We start from the raw sequence: 6,670 nt of genomic DNA, 5'->3' as shown, positions 1-6,670 counted from the left end.
CCCCCAGCCCTGGAGCGACTCATTTTAAAGGTTGAAGAGTGGAAGCTCCTCAATTGGAGAAAATGCCCTTCCAGCACTTTTGCTTTTATTCATTCATGGGACATGAGCGTCGCTGGCTGGCCAGTATTTATTGCTCATCCCTAATGACCCTTGAGAAGGTGGTGGTGAGTTGCCTTCTTGAAAGGCTGCAGACAATGTGCAGTGGATTGGCCCACAATGTCGTTCGGGAGGGAATATCAGCATTTGGCCCAGCGACTGCGAAGGAACGGTAATACATTCCCAAGTCAGGATGGTGAATAGCTTATAGAGGGACTTGCAGGTGGTGGTATTCCCATGTAGCTGCTGCCCTTCTCCTTCCGGGAGGAAGTGGTCATGAGTTTGGAAGCTGCTGGTACCACCCATTGAGCGTCAAGCGGCGGTGGCTAGATTGTCCCTTATTGATGATGACCATTGCCTGGCATTTGTGTCGTGCGAATGTTACGTCCCACTTGTCAGCCCCCAAGCCTGGATATTGTCCAGATCTTATTGCAGTTGAACATAGAATCATAGAATCATAGAAACCCTACAGTGCAGAAGGAGGCCATTCGGCCCATCGAGTCTGCACCGACCACAATCCACCCAGGCCCTACCCCCACATATTTACCCGCTAATCCCACTAACCTACGCATCTCAGGCCTCTAAGGGGCAATTTTTGTTTAACCTGGCCAATCAACCTAACCCGCACATCTTTGGACTGTGGGAGGAAACCGGAGCACCCGGAGGAAACCCACGCAGACACGAGGAGAATGTGCAAACTCCACACAGACAGTGACCCGAGCCGGGAATTGAACCCGGGACCCTGGAGCTGTGAAGCAGCAGTGCTAACCACTGTGCTACAGTTTCTGAAGAGTCGCGAATGGTGCTGAGCATTGTGCAATGATCGGCGAACGTTCCCATTACTAACCTTATGACGGGCGGGAGGTAATTGCTGAAGAAGCTGAAGATGGTTGGGCCTAGGGCACTACCATGAGGGACTCCTGCAGAGATGTCCAGGAGCTGACAAGGCTGACCCTCCACAATCACAACCATTTTCCTTATGTGCCAGGTATGACTCCAACCAGCGGAGAATTTGCCCCCGATACCCATTGATTGATGCCACACTCGGTCGAATGCAGCCTTGATGTCACCTCACCTCTGGCATTCAGCTCTTTAGTCCATGTTTGAGCCAAGGCTGTATTGAGGTCAGGAGCTGAGTGACCCTGGCGAAGCGCAAGCTGGGAGTCACTGGGCAGGTTATTGCTGAGCAGGTGCTCAATTCCGAAAAGGGACACACGATGCTGATTCCCGGTACACAGGGAATGGACGCGCAAATCGCCAGGAATGCGCTGTCCTTCACGAGGACACACTGGCCATTGGGTACCAAGAGGGTAGTAGTTTGCTCCTGCCAATGGGGGTGTGGGGGGGGGGGGGGGCAGCGTGGAGGGAGGGAGAGCGGGGGGGGGGGGGGGGGGGGGCTGGAACTTCAGAGTGAGGTTCAGCAGTGCCCCCTTGTGCTTATTAATGTACCGTGACTGGCAAGGGTCACATTTGTTTGAGCTGGATCTTGACAACAAAGGTATGTGTTAAAAGCGTCAAAAAAGGCAGTAAACGAGTGTGAACAGAAAGTGTGCACTGAAACCAATTATAGATAACTACACCAACAAAATCTTCCAAAGAGGTTTTTCAATTTTAGCATTTGAAGAACTACAAATTAGGAACAGAAGTAGACAATCAGCCTCTCGAGCCTGTTCCGTCGTTCAATAAAATCAGACCTGATCTAATTGTGGCCTCAACCCCATATTCCAACTACCCTCTGTAATCTTTGATCCCATATTAGTAAAAACAAATCTACATACCTCTGCCTCCAAAATGTCCATTGACCCTGTCTCTCCCGCTCCTTGAAGAGAGTTCCAAACGTTTGGGGGCCTCAGAGAAAATATATTTTCCTCATCGCTGTATTAAATACCTGCCTCTCTCTCCCCCATGGGAAAGGTTTCAACATAATTATAATCATGCCAATTATAATCATGTCAAAATAATAGAAACACAATAATCAAAAATAGCACAACAAAAACAGAAGGCATATCAACCTTTACACACATGGGCGATAGATTCAATTCAACGCGCTGAGCACTAAAATACGAATTCATTCACAGGGTAGCGTGGCATTTATGTTCCTGAGTTAGAAACCTGGATGGGCAGTTTTGATGGACCAGTCCAATTCTCTCCAGGAATTTCAATTCAGTTAATAAACGTGAAATAAAATCGATCAGTGGTGACCATAGATCAAAAAATTGTTATGGCGCAGATGGTCCATTGTATCTTCATCTGAACGAGCATCATGACCACAAGCCTACCATTTTTAGCCCATCATGGGATGTGGACGTCCCTGACTGGGCCAACATTTATTACCCATCCCTAATGGCTTGCTAGGCCATTTCAGAGGGCAGTTAAGAGCCAACTACAATGTTGTGGGGTCTGGGTTCACCTGTAGGCCAGATGGGATAAAGGACATTAGTGAATCAGGTGGGATTTTAAGACAATCTATTCATGGTCATCATTAGACTTTGAACTCCAACATTTTTTATTGTATTCAAATTTCACCATTTGCAGTAGTGGGATTCGAACCCCGGTCCCCAGAGCATTACCCAGCATCTCTAGATTACTTGCCCAGTGAAAATAACACTACGCCACTGCCTCTACTCACTGTGCATGAACTATTTCATATGTTTCATAAGATATAGGAGCAGAATTGGGACATTCAGCCCATCGAGTCTGCTCTGCCATTCGATCATGCTGATGTGCTCCTCATCCCCATTTTCCTGCCTTCTCCCCATAACTCTTCAACACATTACCAATTAAAAATCTGTCTAACTCCTCCTTAAATTTACTCACTGTCCCAACATGCACCGCACTTTTGGTGTCGCGAACTCCACAGATTCATAACCCTGTGGGAGAAGTAGCTTCTCCTCAACTCTGTTTTAAACTTGATAGCCCTGTCCCTAAGACTATGACCTCTCGTCGTAGAATGCCCCACAAGAGGAAGCATCCACTCCAAATCTACTTTATCCCTACCTTTTATCATCTTGCACACCTCAATTTGATCTCCCCTCATTCTTCTAAATTCCAGAGAGTGTCGGTCTAAACTGTTCAATGTCTCTTGTTTACGTAAATTCGTTTATAAAATCGGCGAATGGTTACGACACACAAGGCGGATATTCTTCCCGCCAGCTCTCTACAAGGCCAACTCAACTAGTCCCACTCACTCACCTTTTCCCCGGGGAGTGCTGCTATATATGTTTCTCTTCAAATAAATATCTCATTTCCTTTTGAAAGTCACGATTCAATCTGTCTTCACGATACTCTCCATTCCACATCCTAACACTCGCTGTGCGCAAACGTTTCATCTTGTGTTCTCGTTGGGTCGTTTATCAGTCACTTTATATCGGTGTCTTCTCATTCTCGAAAGTTGGGAAGTTCGTTAGGGAATGAAGCTTATCTGTGCTCTGAAATCGATAATACAAGGTTGCACTATGTGCGAGACATGATGTAATGTAGGTATGATTTCATTGCTGCGGCACTGATCACAGCCTGGGGAACACACCTCCGCCCAGACATCAATATTTGTATTATCAGCAAAGGTTCATCTAACGTCTCCATAACAACGGTAGAAATCTCTAGGCAAATAAAGTTGTTTTTTCTCACCCGACCTGTATCAACGACAACTCCTCGTTACATCTTTCCATTTTAATCTTCTTCACCTGTACTTTTTAATAGTGTGTTTCTTCATATTAATTAGTTCCACGCTGTCTGTCGGTTCAAGACACATTGCTGGAAATAAAAACAGAATATGTGGACAGGAAAAACAGAATTAACTTTTCGACTCTATAAACTGGGAAATGTATCATAACCTCGGGGACGCCTTAGCGAAACATTGTATTGAGAGAGTTGAAGTTCCTTAAATCAGCGATTTTAGTGGGTGTAAGTGAAATATACCAGAGTGAGTTCCTTCAGTATTTCAATATTTGATATCAATAACTTCCAACATTTACTCCTGAATGAACATCCTAAAAGCATTGGGGTGCATATATATTTAACATATTAATGGCGTCCTGTTATTTGGAAGGTTATAACAGCAATGCTTTTCCTTGAAGATGATTAATTGATTGCGCATAAGTTTGCAATATGATAAGTTAACCTAATATGACCCCGTACAACTGCATGTTGTTTCGATTTGCCATGTCTCATTAAGCACAGAACATATTTCTGCTAAATGTTATCATTAGCTTTTTTCGAAAAGAAATACTTCTCCCCTGTTTTTAGGTTCCGATAGTATTGTCTACACCAATAAATGCAGTTTAGTTTAAATTTCACATCGTATGTAAGTCATTTCATTCTTCACATATTATTCCAGATGCAACTTTCCATTAGCTCTAGCATTCTCATTCAACACCATGTTCATCATGCCACTCGGTACCCTATGTATAAATCAATGGCTTGTCTCTCTTCCTTATATCGCCAACAGAAATAATCTATCACTCCTTGGCATTCAATGGCATTACCATCGGCGAATCAGCCACTAACAAGGGTTTGAGAGTGACCATTGACTAGAACATTACACTAGACCACCGATAGCAATACTGAGGCTATAATAGCAGGTCGGAGGCTGCAAAGTCTTAGTAGATTACTCAGGTTCTGACTGCCCAAATCCTGACCACCATCTACAAAGCAGAAATTAGCAATGTGATGGAATACTCTCCACTTGGCTGGATGGATAAGTTTTTAAAATATTCAAGAAGCATGAATACCTACAACTTCCCCGCGAAACCACTCAACAACCTCACTTGTAACTCTATTGCCGTTCCTGCACAGTCAAAATCCTTGAACTCCTTCCCTAACAGCACTGCAGATATACCTACAGCATATGGACTGCAGCGGTTGAAGAAGGTGGTTCACAGTTAACTCCTCAAGGACACTTAGGGACGGGCAATAAATATTGATCGACAGTCCACATCCCATGAATGACAAGGGATGAAAATGGACATCCCAGAATCAGATATATATTTAATGATTTAAGTTCACTATCACTTTAAAGGCAAATCGTGCATCATATTTTCTCGCTCGCTCTTGATCACCGTTATTCCACTCAGAATGCTAGTTTATTCTATTCACAATGTTTATGAAGGAAATGAAGTTTATGCAAAATGCAATGTGTTTCCTCGTCGTGCATTCTCTTTCACAAAATATTAAATTATGTAATTACTTGCAGCTTATATATTTTGAAGAAAATAATCGGTTTTCCTGTTTCAGTGATTAGGGGCGGCACGGTGACATAGTGGCACAATGGTTAGCATTGCTGTCTCACAGCGCCAGAGACCCGGGTTCGATCCCCAGCTTGGGTGATTTTCAAATTGACATTCTACCTGTGTCTGCATGGGTTTCCTCCGGGTGCGGTGGTTTCCTCCCACAGTCCAGTTATTGTAAATGTATGGGATTATGAGGATAGGACCTGGGTGGTATTGTGGTTGGTGCAGACTCGATGGGCCGAATGGCCTTCTTCGGCACTGTAGGTATTCTATCATTCTATGATTAACTTAGTTCAGAGTGAGAACAAATGTCAACACAATTCCTTGGAAGTGATGAATAAAATACATTTTTCACCTTCACCGACGAGGCAAATATGGAATGTCCGACCATTGGTTCCCGCAGGTTAACAACAAGAAACAGACACAAGTTCACCTACCTTTAGAGCCTTTTTTTTCAAGTTAATGTTCATGAAGAAAGTGTTAACGTTGACCAGAAAGTTATGGAGGAAATCTAAAGTTTCAGTCAATGCAAAGAAAAGTTAGGAAGTTTAAAAAATGGCAAAAACACAAACCTCGAGGCTTTGCATTTTAATGCACGATACATTCGGAATAAGGTAGGCAAACTGATGGTGCCAATCAAGGACATGACCTCATAGCCATTATGAGGACATGGTTAAAAGGGGATCAAAACTTGAATTTAGTATCCAGGGATATTTTATCGTTCAGCAAGACACAAATGATGGAAAAGGTGGTGGGGTAGCACTATTAATAAGAAATTAAGTAGATCATTGTTCGAGACGATCTAGGCTCGGATGATGTAGTATCCATTTTGGTGCAGATAAAAAACAGCAAGGGAAATAAGTCATTGGTTGCAATAGCGTCTAGACCCCCAAACAGTAGCCACACTGCAGGAAAGGGTATAATTCATCAAATCACAGGAGCATGTAAAAATGAATAGAGCAATAATTATGAATGACTTTATTCTTCAAGTTGATTGGGTTAATCAAATTGGAAAGGGGAGCTACGAAAATGAATTCGTAGAGTACATTCAGGATAGTTTCCCAGACTAACATGTCATGGAGCCAATCAGGAACAGGCTTGGAACTGATAATAGTTAATTAGGCAGGTTCAATAAATGACCTTAAAGTAAAAGATCCCCTGGGAGATTCTGATCATGACATGATAGATTTCAGTTTGAGAGTGAGAAACTTGGGTCTTTACCAACTTGCTCTGACGAAGAGTCATCCAGGTTCATTCTGTTCTCTCCCCACAGATGCTGTCAGACCTGCTGAGATTTTCCAGCAATTTTTGTTCCAGAAATAAGTGTTTTAACTTAAATAAAGGGA

The sequence above is a fragment of the Mustelus asterias genome, chromosome 8, assembly GCF_964213995.1.
Source record: "Mustelus asterias chromosome 8, sMusAst1.hap1.1, whole genome shotgun sequence".
NCBI lineage: Eukaryota > Metazoa > Chordata > Chondrichthyes > Carcharhiniformes > Triakidae > Mustelus > Mustelus asterias.
Note: the sequence above shows the minus strand (reverse complement) of the source record.